This window comes from Salmo salar, chromosome ssa05 (assembly GCF_905237065.1).
Source record: "Salmo salar chromosome ssa05, Ssal_v3.1, whole genome shotgun sequence".
Taxonomy (NCBI): domain Eukaryota; kingdom Metazoa; phylum Chordata; class Actinopteri; order Salmoniformes; family Salmonidae; genus Salmo; species Salmo salar.
The window spans coordinates 76,765,967-76,780,362 of NC_059446.1; the positions used below are offsets into that span (position 1 = coordinate 76,765,967).

Genomic DNA, 14,396 nt, shown 5'->3' on the forward strand with positions numbered 1-14,396 from the left:
ACTCACTCATAAGATAGTTCTGTTCCGTGGCTTTTGTTCAAAATAAGTTACAGGCCTACTATAATGCAGAGTTACCGACACAGTATTTGTGATCATCTTTAATGAAGAACATTTATGACCAAGTTAATCTCCTGCTCATGTGTCCCGTAAATATTGTTGCCTTATGTTGAAAGACTGCCGATGTATTGATTGTGTAAATAAGGCATGTTATCCATGGGTATAATACATATCAGGACAATCTCTTAGATTATGAATATTTAATTAATCTGGTATTCAGACCGGAGTGGATCAGACCCAGCCATCAAACCCTAACCCATCAGAACCAAACTCAGATGGCATAGCTAATTCTATAAAATATACATCTACATTTAATTTAGAACAAAACATATTAAGCCACTATGATTTTGACCTAAGATATAGCCTATACCAATCCATGTATACCTGTCTATAACACACACACACACACACACACACACACACACACACACACACACACACACACACACACACACACACACACACACACACACACACACACACACCGCTGGCCAATGCTGACATCCTAAAAACACCACATACAAATGTTCTAATCTCAAGAATTCAGTCAACTGACAAAATAAATAAACAGATTCTCCGAAAACCTCAATATTATCCATCCAACTATAGTGTACTACTAAGAAATACTAAGTGTACCCAACTAATCCCAATATGAACATTAAACAGGAATGCAGATCGGGACTACCATCTTTATAGCATCCATCTTTCCGTAGCCTGTTCAACATTGATATTGATATATATCACACACACACACACACACACACACACACACACACACACACACACACACACACACACACACACACACACACACACACACACACACACACACACACACACACACACACACACACACACACACACACCGCTGGCCAATGCTGACATCCTAAAAACACCACATACAAATGTTCTAATCTCAAGAATTCAGTCAACTGACAAAATAAATAAACAGATTCTCCGAAAACCTCAATATTATCCATCCAACTATAGTGTACTACTAAGAAATACTAAGTGTACCCAACTAATCCCAATATGAACATTAAACAGGAATGCAGATCGGGACTACCATCTTTATAGCATCCATCTTTCCGTAGCCTGTTCAACATTGATATTGATATATATCACACACACACACACACACACACACACACACACACACACACACACACACACACACACACACACACAGTGCCATCGGAAAGTATTCAGACCCCTTGACTTTTTTAACATTTTGTTATGTTACAGCCTTATTCTAAAATGGATTAAATTAAATAAACTCAATCTACACACAATACCCCATAATGACAAAGCTAAAACAGGTTTAGAAAATGTTACGAATTTATAAACAATTCTAAACTTATTTTCATAAGTATTCAGACCTTTTGCTATGAGTCTCGAAATTGTGTATATATTATTTTTTACATAGATGAGTTATTGATAAGCAGTTGTCTAGCTGCACCCCTAGTAGTTTGGTTTCTGCCACTTCCTCAATTTGTATCCCCCCCATACTTAATTGTATCCATGCTGTGTTGACCTTTTCCTGGAGGAACAGACCTTGGTTCTCTTGGTGTTCAAAACAAGTTTGTTCTGGCAAACCCACAACCTGATATTTCCCAGATCTACTTGTAGAGCTTGCTGTACCTGTTGAACCAATTGTGTTGCTGTATAAATTGTAGTATCATCTGCAAATATAGTAGTTTGGGTTTCTGATAAGGCATAGGGAAGGTCGTTGGTATATATTAAGTAAAGAAGTGACCCATTGATATAGGTGGACTGTTTCCTGTCAGTTAGATATGACCGTACCCAATTCAATGTTACCTCCTTAAAACCATAATGCAATAATTGTTTCATGAGCCACTAATTCAAATGCTGCATTAAAAAAAAAAAATTGTATCATTATCCATAGCATTGAGTCACTGGTCAGTCATGTCAACAAATGCAGTGGTAGTGGAATGGTTTTTGCGATAAGCATGCTGATTGGCTGTGATCAGATCATTCTTTTCCATGTACTCCCATATTTGTCTACTCACAATACCCTCCAATATCTTACTGAGTGAAGGGAGTAGACTAATTGGTCGACTATTGGCAGGAGTAATGGGTTCTTTGCTGTCTTTCCGGATTGGACACAGTTTAGCATGCTTCCATACATTTGGAAATGTACCCTTTTACAGTGACCAATTAAATATGTATTTCAGTGGAGCTGAAATCTGGGGAGCAGCATAGTGAAGTAAAACATTGTCCATAAGATAAGACCTGTAGATTTACCATCGGGTAACAACTTCAATTACCCAATGTTTAACACCTCCTGTACTGACACCATTTGTAGACTAAAAGAGCAGTTTGTTTTCGCTCATAATATGATTATCAATCCATTGGACAATAGCTTGTTTGGAAGAATGGGTGTTGACATTATTGCTCAGTAAATACATTTTCTTTGTAAAAAATTAAAATATTGGCAATATCACCTGGTTTTGTTATTGTTCTCCCATCAACCTCCACACTAGATGGGTATGATGAGAGATGTACCAAGTAAGCCCTTAAATGTATTCCATACCTTTTTTAATCATTTTTACAATCACTTCTTTATATTTAATTTAACTGCATAATTACGTAGTTTTCTATAATTCCATTAATCAATTTCTAGTTTAAATTTGTCTGCTAAGACTTTTGCCATATTTCTTTGAGAAAAAGCCTCCCCCAGTTCATCAATCCATGGAGATGGACGAGCCACAACTGTACTCTTTCTTACTGGGGCATGATGGTCCATTACCTCAGTGAGCAAATCAGTGAGCAAATCAGCTGTGTTTGCTAGGGATGGAGAAAAGGTGTGACACCAGTCAGGCCATGAGGACTGGAGTTACCCACACCTGCTCTAGATAAATCAGCTCCCAGGGTACAGCAGCCAAATCATTTTGAAATAGCTCGTGATTAAATGTTTTACATTTCTCTTGACCACAATCCTTGAGGGTTTCTTTGGAACCTTAGTGTTCATTGCTATGGTCACAATATTATGGTCTGTCCAGCCCACGGGCATTGATCTGGCTTTTAAGCATTGCAATGGTATATTACAGAAAATCAGATCAATGCATGTGTCTGAACGGTGACCTAACTTAATTGATGATCTAGTAGTATAATTAACCATTTGTTTCAAACCACAGCTCTCGGCATATCTCATTAATTTAGTTCTATTTGAATTGTGATCCTTCCAATTTATATTAAAATCACCCAAGATAAATACATATCTGTTACTGTCTGTGGCCTGGTCAAACCCAGTGTATAAATCATCCAGATAGGACACCTTAGATATAGGTGGTCTATACACACACACACACACACACACACACACATCCTACCAATATGGGTGCCTGGTGAGGCAGATGTACTTGAGTCCATAGTGCCTCTATTTGACATACATTAAGGTCATCCCTCCTCTTAAAAGGTATATGATTCTGAATGTACAGTGCTACACTCCCACCATTCCTATTCCTGTCCCTTCTAAGTAGACTATATCCATGAATGTTCATTTGCCCATCATTTACAGAGGCATCCAAATGCGTTTAGGTCAAAGCCAAATTAAGAATATTATTTATGTTGATCAACTTCAAAACCTCATGTATTTTGTTAGGAAGGCGACATACATTTACTTGAGCTATATGCAGCCCTTTCCTTGTTAACTTAAGATCAATAGAACAAGTATTTGTTATAGTTGAAGTTGTCATGATACACTACAAACTCCGATTTGAACATTGGATTAAAATAGCCAGAGTTACTCTAGAGTCCCGATACAGTTGCCCGTTGACGTAAAGTTTATCCATCACCGAGGAGACTCGTTGGTTCAGGTAAGGCTTTTCTTTCATAATGGGATACAGTTGTTCCTCCTTTCATTGATATCCGTAGGGAAGTGATCATTCATTTCAAAATCAGTTCGAGTTCACTGCCCCTGTTTTTCGCCATTTCCTTTTGCTTAAAATGTTCAAAACATGCAATAATAGCCAGTGGCCTATTCCCAGAGGCCTTACCCATTCTATGGACTCCGGAGAAAGTGACAATCGCATGAAATCATTCAGGTCACCCCACCATTCATCATCGACCACAACACCGCCTACCAAAGGGTTAGTAGGCTAGATTTTTCACGGTTGACTCCACATACTGTACCGAAACTATATCGCCGTCTCGGTTAGTTAAAATGATTATTCCTACAATTTGGCATGTTGTGGAAACTAACCTGCGCATCCAGTAAGTGGTAATTTTACAGCATGGTGATACATTTTTGCATGCAACTTTTACACTTGTTACAAAGTGACATCGGTCACTGTAACAAAAAAAAGTGCGTTTTCTTTCAGCATCTGTAGTTTATTAGGCGTTCGCATTGTAAACTGTGTATATTACACACTTACTGATTTACATCAGATTTTATCAACATATTTGTATAAACATGAGATGGATTTTAAAGAGTCTGTTAGGACCACCTTACATTTGTTTTAAAATGTGTTTTTAGGACTACCTTTATTTCATAAATTGGGAGGAACGTGCTTATTTTGCAACTGACCACTAATTCCATTTGAATTCCAATAAAAACAAGCAAAACAAAGCAACCAATAGATAGCGCATGCATACTAGACTCGATCGCCTAGCCTTTGAATGGGCCAAAATAGGCTCCTCCACGTAGGCTGATTTGTACATTACAGTAGCCGGTACCATGCTAGTACCAAGCAAGTGAATCCAAGTCTATGGGGGAATCCCAATCAGCCGGTCCAATCAAGCACGAGCCGGTTTGAAAGCCAGGGTACTCCTTAAGGGTGGAGAGTGGAGACAGTATATTTGCCTAGTGGAGCATCTGTGTGTAACTCTGACACAATTCAAGCATTTTATGTTATGTTTGTTCACTTTCCCCACAACACAATAACACTCACATTCCACCAACAATTTAGTCTGCTGTTCAGTTTTTTTTACATGCTGCTTCGCTCCAACAATGCACAGATACATTCTGCCTGTGGAGAGATTTCCTGGTTTGATTTATCTTTCACAATAGCCTAACTGATTTAAAAATATATATTTAACTAGGCAAGTCAGTTAAGAACAAATTCTTATTTCCAATGACGGCCTATACAGGCCAAACCCAGACGACGCTGGGACAATTGTGCGCTGCCCTATGGGACTCCCAATCACTGGCGGTTGTGATACAGCCTGGAATCAAACCAGAATGTCTGTAGTGATGCCTCAAGCATGGAGAGGCAGTGCCTTAGACCGCTGAGCCACTGATGCAACAGTGACAAAATGAAATGTGATTGATGGAGTGAAGTTTGAAAGGAATTCTCTTTTTCACACAGTCCTAGTGGGGTGTCTGCTGCCTGTTGTAGACACTCACAACCTGGTCCAAAACTACCTCCAACCTGGTCCCTTAAAGGTATAGTTTGGGAGTCAGATGAACTTGTTAATACCATTTTTATGTTTCTACGTCCAGTATGACGGAAGTTAGAGGTAGTTTTGCGAGCCAAATCTAACTAGTGTTAGCACAATGACGAAGCCTATGGGAACAGCAGGCTAGCTGTGAGGGCTAGATATGCTTTATTTGAACATATGAAGTTATGTTTTTACGATTGCTAGTATTTACATTGTACTGTAAAGATAGTGATTAGTGTTCTGCAGAGGTGGACCAGGGAGGAGGCCTGCAGATTAAAGTACTGTATACAAGGGTTGTTTGAGTTAATATATTCTCATCAGAAAGCGATCTGGACTGATCAAGATGGTCTTGTCCTTCTGCCATTTTATGGGTTTCTTGTAAACATATTAACAGTCTACTTAGCCAACTACAAAACCATCAAAGATACAGTCATGTCAAAATGAATTCAAGTTCTTTCCTTGTGTATTGTCAGTTCATGCATAATCTAGTCCATCCTATTTTTGTCTTTGTTCTATTTGATTATACAAAGCCCAGTCTACTATTTACATGCAAGGGAATCTACAGCCATCAATATCCTGGTGCAAGTGATGCTCATCTTATGTGCTCGTTCCTTGTCTATTTTCAGAATAAACAACACCAGAGAACTGGGATCGCTGGCTGGACATGTGTTTATTTACACAGCACATACATAGCAGTACAATCACATCTGCTTATAAAACTGGTGAGGGGCGTGAGAGAAGAATAAGAAGAAAGAAAAGAATAAGAAAGGGTGAAAGGGACGTGAGAGGGAACAGGTTTTAGGAGTTCCATTCCTATTGACTAAAATCCATATCTGGATACACACTGAAAGTGTTTCAACTTTTAATCCAGTATTCTGTGTCATGGTTGTTCCCACAGCAGTCTCTCAGCCGAACACAGAGCAACTGTACAGGTCAATTTACACCAAACTTAGATACAGAAATGTCTATTTGTTTCAAGTGGGTCACTATGGATATGAACAGTAAATACCAAAACAGAACAGGAGTTTTCCTGTTGACCTCCCTGCCTCCAGTACGACATGATACCTTATTGTATTTACAATCTGGGATAAATATATGGGCTGCTTAGGTAAACAATCTATAACACAACTGATTCAACTAGTCAACTGACTGTTAATGGTCTTCAATCTAGACCATGATTAGTTTGAAGCAGTGTTTTTAAATGTGCCTGTTGTAAATGTAAAGAGTTAAAGCTATCAAACTGTAACAACCCGACGTGATGGGTAGACAGTGTGACAGCTACACAGCCACCTGGCTGATAGTTCAGATGACCTTCAGCTCTTAAGAGAACACCGTCCCCTCCAGTTGCAGGTTAAATACACACCATAGGTTTAAATAGGACATATCCAATACATTTCTAACAGGGTAAATGTCTGAGATATTCAAATTTTGGCACACCCCTATTCCCTGCAGATCCAACTCTTCCTTGGCTGATGGTATCAAACTCTTTCTTCAGTTAGTTTGAATAGCACTGGGGTTCCCCTGATATGACTGCTGGAGGGGCCACTGGAAGACACCTGAAAAGACAATCACTCAAATAAATCTGCCAAAAGAGAGCACATTGATGATACAGCTCTTTAAAAACACAGAAGGCAACAACATAGTTAAATGATGAAAGAGTCAGGTTAGGTGCCCAGGCTTAGTGCCTGTATAAAAGCCTGTATAACACAAGTGTTAAACCTGTATTCGCCGATAGAGGGGGACATGTATTTTAGACCGTAAACCGCCTGCTTACTTAATCTGGTCCTTGTAGCGCCAAGCAACAATGACGAGGATGGCAAGGGTAGCAGCTAAAATGCCAATAGTGATCTCTTCTTCCTTAGATAACCTCCCAGTACCACCAGGGGTGGAAGTGGGGACATTTGGATCTGTTTGTGGGAGAGGAGGACAGGGGAGCATTTGAACACATAGAACACTAATCATCATCTAAGACTGTTATACACTACTACAGATTGCTGATCTTCAGAATAGATTTGTAGAAATTCCTCGATGAACAACAAAGTGAAATACAGTTTGAATATTGAATGGCACTCACCCGTCCAATCAGTTGAAACAATGCTTGTGCAATCTGTAATGACAGTACAGGAATTGAGTCCCTACACAACAGAGGGCTGGATCAGCTGGGAAATGCTCATAGCAGTGACTGATTTGAGACACAATAAAGCAATATACTATACTGTATAATAAACTACAACTTCCAATAGCACCTTAGCAATAATAAATTGACACCTATGACCATTTCCTGAAATCTGCTTTGTTTGTTCCCTCTTGACTATCCTCTTGCCAGGTTGTACTGTCATGGGCCCTCACAGAAACTCACTGGCTTTGATAATAGGCATGGAATTTCCTTGGCTCTCAAAGACTGGCTTGATGATCTCTGAGTCACACACAGCATAGACCTTCTGGTTCTCAACACACAAGCATTTTCCAGATTGCGTGGGGGAGGTGGTGGGGCAGGGAGGGAGGTCAGCCATTTTACCTCGCGACCACAGAGTCAAATTTAGCCGTCAAATGGTCATAAACACACTCAACGGTTGGGCAGTTATCATGGTTACAGAGGTAACAGACCTGGGAGGTCTTCTGAGCTGCAAGACAGAGAGATGAATACAACAGGAAGAGAGCTAGTTAAACAGTACTCCGGCAACATTAAATATCAGTTACTACACTTAGTTTTAGATCAGTCTGGGTCAAAACATTACTCTACATCCCCACTGTGCTTTAATATACAAATTATTTTTATAGAATTACAAATGCACAAATGAAATGGTGAGATCAACTTGATGAACACATGCATGGCAGGCATGAGAACAGCTCACCTTCAACAGAAGCACCAGATACAGCCCAGCCAGCCAGACACAGAGCCAGGCAGACTAAGAAAAAAAAGCAAAAAGGGCCCATGCATATGCAAACACCCACTCATGGTCTTGTTAACGGTTTCTATATGACTAAAATCTATAATGATGTAACGGCTGTCTGAGGAAGAAGTGGACCAAAATGCGGCGGAGTTAGGGTTCGTCATATTTAATTCAACGAACACTATGCAATTCACAAAAACAACAAAACTGACAGCCAACACAGTCCTGTCAGGTGCAACCACAATGACAAGAACAATTACCCACGAAACACAAAGGAAACGTAGGGAACTTATGTGTGACTCCCAATCAACCACAACCCTCTACAGCTGTGCCTGATTGGAAGTCACACGGCCAAAATCAATGAAACAATAAAAAACACACACTCCCTTCTGCCACGTCCTGACCCAACTACACCCTCTACTGGTCAGGACGTGACAGTACCCCCCCCTCAAGGTGCAGACCCCGGGATGCACCTAAAAAAGGAACACACAAGAAAATCCCCAATACCCCAACAAAAAATAACCCCTAAACAATAAGGGAGGGAAAGGGAGGGTGGCTGCCGTCACCGACGGCACTGTGCTACACCCTCCCTCCCCAACCCACCTATCCTGGAGGTGGCTCAGGTGCAGGACGTGGACCTCGCTCCACCTTCGGCGTCGCCCACTTTGGTGGCGCCGATAGCTGCGCCGGGCAGACGGGCCACTCGGGCTGACCCTGGCAGACACCACTCGGGCTGGGCCGGAGGACTGGAGGGCCCCTCGGGCTGGGCCGGAGGACTGGAGGGCCCCTCGGGCTGGGCCGGAGGACAGGAGGGCCCCTCGGGCTGGGCCGGAGGACAGGAGGGCCCCTCGGGCTGGGCCGGAGGACAGGAGGGCCCCTCGGGCTGGGCCGGAGGACAGGAGGGCCCCTCGGGCTGGGCCGGAAGAGAGGAGGGCCCGTCGGGCTGGGCCGGAGGACAGGAGGGGCAGTCTGGCCACTCTGGCAGCTCCGGGCAGTCTGGCCACTCTGGCAGCTCCGGGCAGTCTGGCCACTCTGGCAGCTCCGGGCAGTCTGGCCACTCTGGCAGCTCCGGGCAGTCTGGCCACTCTGGCAGTTCCGGGCAGTCTGGCCACTCTGGCAGTTCCGGGCAGTCTGGCCACTCTGGCAGCTCCGGCTCAGGATTCACCAGGCTGGGGAGACATAACGGAGGCCTGGCTCTGGGCGCAGGCCCTGGACTCACCAGTCTGGGAAGACCCGCTGGAGGCCTGGTTTGAGGAGGTGGCACAGGAGGGACCAAGGTGGAGAGACCCACTGGAGGACTGGTCCGTGGAGGAGACACGGGCTTGACCAGGATAGGGAGACCCACTGGAGGACTGGTCCGTGGAGGAGGCACGGGCTTGACCAGGATGGGAAGACATGCAGGAGGCCTGGTTCTGGGCGTAGGCACAGGACGTGCAGGGCTGGGAAGACATGCAGGAGGCCTGTTTCTGGGCGCAGGCACAGTCTTTACCAGACAACCAGCACGCACCTCAGGACGAGTATGGAGAGCTGCCTCAGGTGACATCATTCCCACGACACGCTCATTAGGGCGAATGCCGTACCTTATGCACCACACTAGCAGCTCTCTCATCTCTCTCTCTCCTAATTTCCCCATTAACCCCGTCACAGTCTCTGCCTCATATCCCTCGCTCACCTCCAATGTCATCCCGACTGGCTCTGGTTCCGACCTCAGCTCCACCGACTGTCCCGTGTGCCCCCCCAAAAATTTTTATTGGGGCTGCCTCTCGCGCTCGTTGCGCTCTCTCTCCTCGTAATAGCGCCTCTCCGCTCTCGCCACTTCAATCTCCCACTGCGGGAGGCGATAATCCCCAGCCTGAGTCCATGGTCCCTCTCCGTCCAGGATCTGTTCCCAAGTCCATTGGTCCATCACGCTGTACTCCTGCTGCTCCTTCCTCTTCCGCCGCTTGGTCCTGGTTTGGTGGGTAATTCTGTAACGGCTGTCTGAGGAAGAAGTGGACCAAAATGCGGCGGAGTTAGGGTTCGTCATATTTAATTCAACAAACACTATGCAATTCACAAAAACAACGAAACTGACAGCCAACACAGTCCTGTCAGGTGCAACCACAATGACAAGAACAATTACCCACGAAACACAAAGGAAACATAGGCAACTTATGTGTGACTCCCAATCAACCACAACCCTCTACAGCTGTGCCTGATTGGAAGTCACACGGCCAAAATCAATGAAACAATAAAAAACACACACTCCCTTCTGCCACGTCCTGACCCAACTACACCCTCTACTGGTCAGGGCGTGACAGTACCCCCCCCTCAAGGTGCAGACCCCGGGATGCACCTAAAAAAGGAACACAAAAGAAAATCCCCAATACCCCAACAAAAAATAACCCCTAAACAATAAGGGAGGGAAGAGAGGGTGGCTGCCGTCACCGACGGCACTGTGCTACACCCTCCCTCCCCAACCCACCTATCCTGGAGGTGGCTCAGGTGCAGGACGTGGACCTCGCTCCACCTTCAGCGTCGCCCACTTTGGTGGCGCCGATAGCTGCGCCGGGCAGACAGGCCACTCGGGCTGACCCTGGCAGACAGACCACTCGGGCTGGGCCGGAGGACTGGAGGGCCCCTCGGGCTGGGCCGGAGGACAGGAGGGCCCCTCGGGCTGGGCCGGAGGACAGGAGGGCCCCTCGGGCTTGGCCGGAGGACAGGAGGGCCCCTCGGGCTGGGCCGGAGGACAGGAGGGCCCCTCGGGCTGGGCTGGAGGACAGGAGGGAAACTCGGGCTGGGCCGGAGGACAGGAGGGCCCGTCGGGCTGGGCCGGAGGACAGGAGGGGCAGTCTGGCCACTCTGGCAGCTCCGGGCAGTCTGGCCACTCTGGCAGCTCCGGGCAGTCTGGCCACTCTGGCAGCTCCGGGCAGTCTGGCCACTCTGGCAGCTCCGGGCAGTCTGGCCACTCTGGCAGCTCCGGGCAGTCTGGCCACTCTGGCAGTTCCGGGCAGTCTGGCCACTCTGGCAGTTCCTGGCAGTCTGGCCACTCTGGCAGCTCCGGCTCAGGATTCACCAGGCTGGGGAGACATAACGGAGGCCTGGCTCTGGGCGCAGGCCCTGGACTCACCAGTCTGGGAAGACCCGCTGGAGGCCTGGTTTGAGGAGGTGGCACAGGAGGGACCAAGGTGGAGAGACCCACTGGAGGACTGGTCCGTGGAGGAGACACGGGCTTGACCAGGATAGGGAGACCCACTGGAGGACTGGTCCGTGGAGGAGGCACGGGCTTGACCAGGATGGGAAGACATGCAGGAGGCCTGGTTCTGGGCGTAGGCACAGGACGTGCAGGGCTGGGAAGACATGCAGGAGGCCTGTTTCTGGGCGCAGGCACAGTCTTTACCAGACAACCAGCACGCACCTCAGGACGAGTATGGAGAGCTGCCTCAGGTGACATCATTCCCACGACACGCTCATTAGGGCGAATGCCGTACCTTATGCACCACACTAGCAGCTCTCTCATCTCTCTCTCTCCTAATTTCCCCATTAACCCCATCACAGTCTCTGCCTCATATCCCTCGCTCACCTCCAATGTCATCCCGACTGGCTCTGGTTCCGACCTCAGCTCCACCGACTGTCCCGTGTGCCCCCCCCAAAAAATGTATTGGGGCTGCCTCTCGCGCTCGTTGCGCTCTCTCTCCTCGTAATAGCGCCTCTCCGCTCTCGCCACTTCAATCTCCCACTGCGGGAGGCGATAATCCCCAGCCTGAGTCCATGGTCCCTCTCCGTCCAGGATCTGTTCCCAAGTCCATTGGTCCATCACGCTGTACTCCTGCTGCTCCTTCCTCTTCCGCCGCTTGGTCCTGGTTTGGTGGGTAATTCTGTAACGGCTGTCTGAGGAAGAAGTGGACCAAAATGCGGCGGAGTTAGGGTTCGTCATATTTAATTCAACGAACACTATGCAATTCACAAAAACAACGAAACTGACAGCCAACACAGTCCTGTCAGGTGCAACCACAATGACAAGAACAATTACCCACGAAACACAAAGGAAACGTAGGCAACTTATGTGTGACTCCCAATCAACCACAACCCTCTACAGCTGTGCCTGATTGGAAGTCACACGGCCAAAATCAATGAAACAATAAAAAACACACACTCCCTTCTGCCACGTCCTGACCCAACTACACCCTCTACTGGTCAGGGCGTGACAGTACCCCCCCCTCAAGGTGCAGACCCCGGGATGCACCTAAAAAAGGAACACAAAAGAAAATCCCCAATACCCCAACAAAAAATAACCCCTAAACAATAAGGGAGGGAAGAGAGGGTGGCTGCCGTCACCGACGGCACTGTGCTACACCCTCCCTCCCCTACCCACCTATCCTGGAGGTGGCTCAGGTGCAGGACGTGGACCTCGCTCCACCTTCGGCGTCGCCCACTTTGGTGGCGCCGATAGCTGCGCCGGGCAGACGGGCCACTCGGGCTGACCCTGGCAGACAGACCACTCGGGCTGGGCCTGGAGGACTGGAGGGCCCCTCGGGCTGGGCCGGAGGACAGGAGGGCCCCTCGGGCTGGGCCGGAGGACAGGAGGGCCCCTCGGGCTGGGCCGGAGGACAGGAGGGCCCCTCGGGCTGGGCCGGAGGACAGGAGGGCCCGTCGGGCTGGGCCGGAGGACAGGAGGGGCAGTCTGGCCACTCTGGCAGCTCCGGGCAGTCTGGCCACTCTGGCAGCTCCGGGCAGTCTGGCCACTCTGGCAGCTCCGGGCAGTCTTGCCACTCTGGCAGCTCCGGGCAGTCTGGCCACTCTGGCAGCTCCGGGCAGTCTGGCCACTCTGGCAGCTCCGGGCAGTCTGGCCACTCTGGCAGTTCCGGGCAGTCTGGCCACTCTGGCAGCTCCGGCTCAGGATTCACCAGGCTGGGGAGACATAACGGAGGCCTGGTTTGAGGAGGTGGCACAGGAGGGACCAAGGTGGAGAGACCCACTGGAGGACTGGTCCGTGGAGGAGACACGGGCTTGACCAGGATAGGGAGACCCACTGGAGGACTGGTCCGTGGAGGAGGCACGGGCTTGACCAGGATGGGAAGACATGCAGGAGGCCTGGTTCTGGGCGTAGGCACAGGACGTGCAGGGCTGGGAAGACATGCAGGAGGCCTGTTTCTGGGCGCAGGCACAGTCTTTACCAGACAACCAGCACGCACCTCAGGACGAGTATGGAGAGCTGCCTCAGGTGACATCATTCCCACGACACGCTCATTAGGGCGAATGCCGTACCTTATGCACCACACTAGCAGCTCTCTCATCTCTCTCTCTCCTAATTTCCCCATTAACACCGTCACAGTCTCTGCCTCATATCCCTCGCTCACCTCCAATGTCATCCCGACTGGCTCTGGTTCCGACCTCAGCTCCACCGACTGTCCCGTGTGCCCCCCCCCAAAAAAATTCTTGGGGCTGCCTCTCGCGCTCGTTGCGCTCACTCTCCTCGTAATAGCGCCTCTCTGCTCTCGCCACTTCAATCTCCCACTGCGGGAGGCGATAATCCCCAGCCTGAGTCCATGGTCCCTCTCCGTCTAGGATCTGTTCCCAAGTCCATTGGTCCATCACGCTGTACTCCTGCTGCTCCTTCCTCTTCCGCCGCTTGGTCCTGGTTTGGTGGGTAATTCTGTAACGGCTGTCTGAGGAAGAAGTGGACCAAAATGCGGCGGGGTTAGGGTTCGTCATATTTAATTCAACGAACACTATGCAATTCACAAAAACAACAAAACTGACAGCCAACACAGTCCTGTCAGGTGCAACCACAATGACAAGAACAATTACCCACGAAAAACAAAGGAAACGTAGGCAACTTATGTGTGACTCCCAATCAACCACAACCCTCTACAGCTGTGCCTGATTGGAAGTCACACGGCCAAAATCAATGAAACAATAAAAAACACACACTCCCTTCTGCCACGTCCTGACCCAACTACACCCTCTACTGGTCAGGACGTGACAAATGACTAAAACTCAAAAACACATTGTTGACTTACTTGGATGTATCGCCCCACTCATGTTTGGATGTTACTGTGG

At 47.7% G+C, this 14,396-nt stretch overlaps 1 long non-coding RNA gene across 1 annotated transcript; it reads right to left on the bottom strand.

Annotated features, from left to right (window-relative positions):
- Positions 1-7,994: 7,994 nt before the first annotated feature.
- On the bottom strand, positions 7,995-14,396 carry LOC106605932 (uncharacterized). The gene is made up of 3 exons (XR_001328967.2): positions 14,357-14,396; positions 8,316-8,369; positions 7,995-8,084 (listed from the first exon to the last, which is right to left on the bottom strand). It is a non-coding gene; the product is annotated as an uncharacterized lncRNA (long non-coding RNA).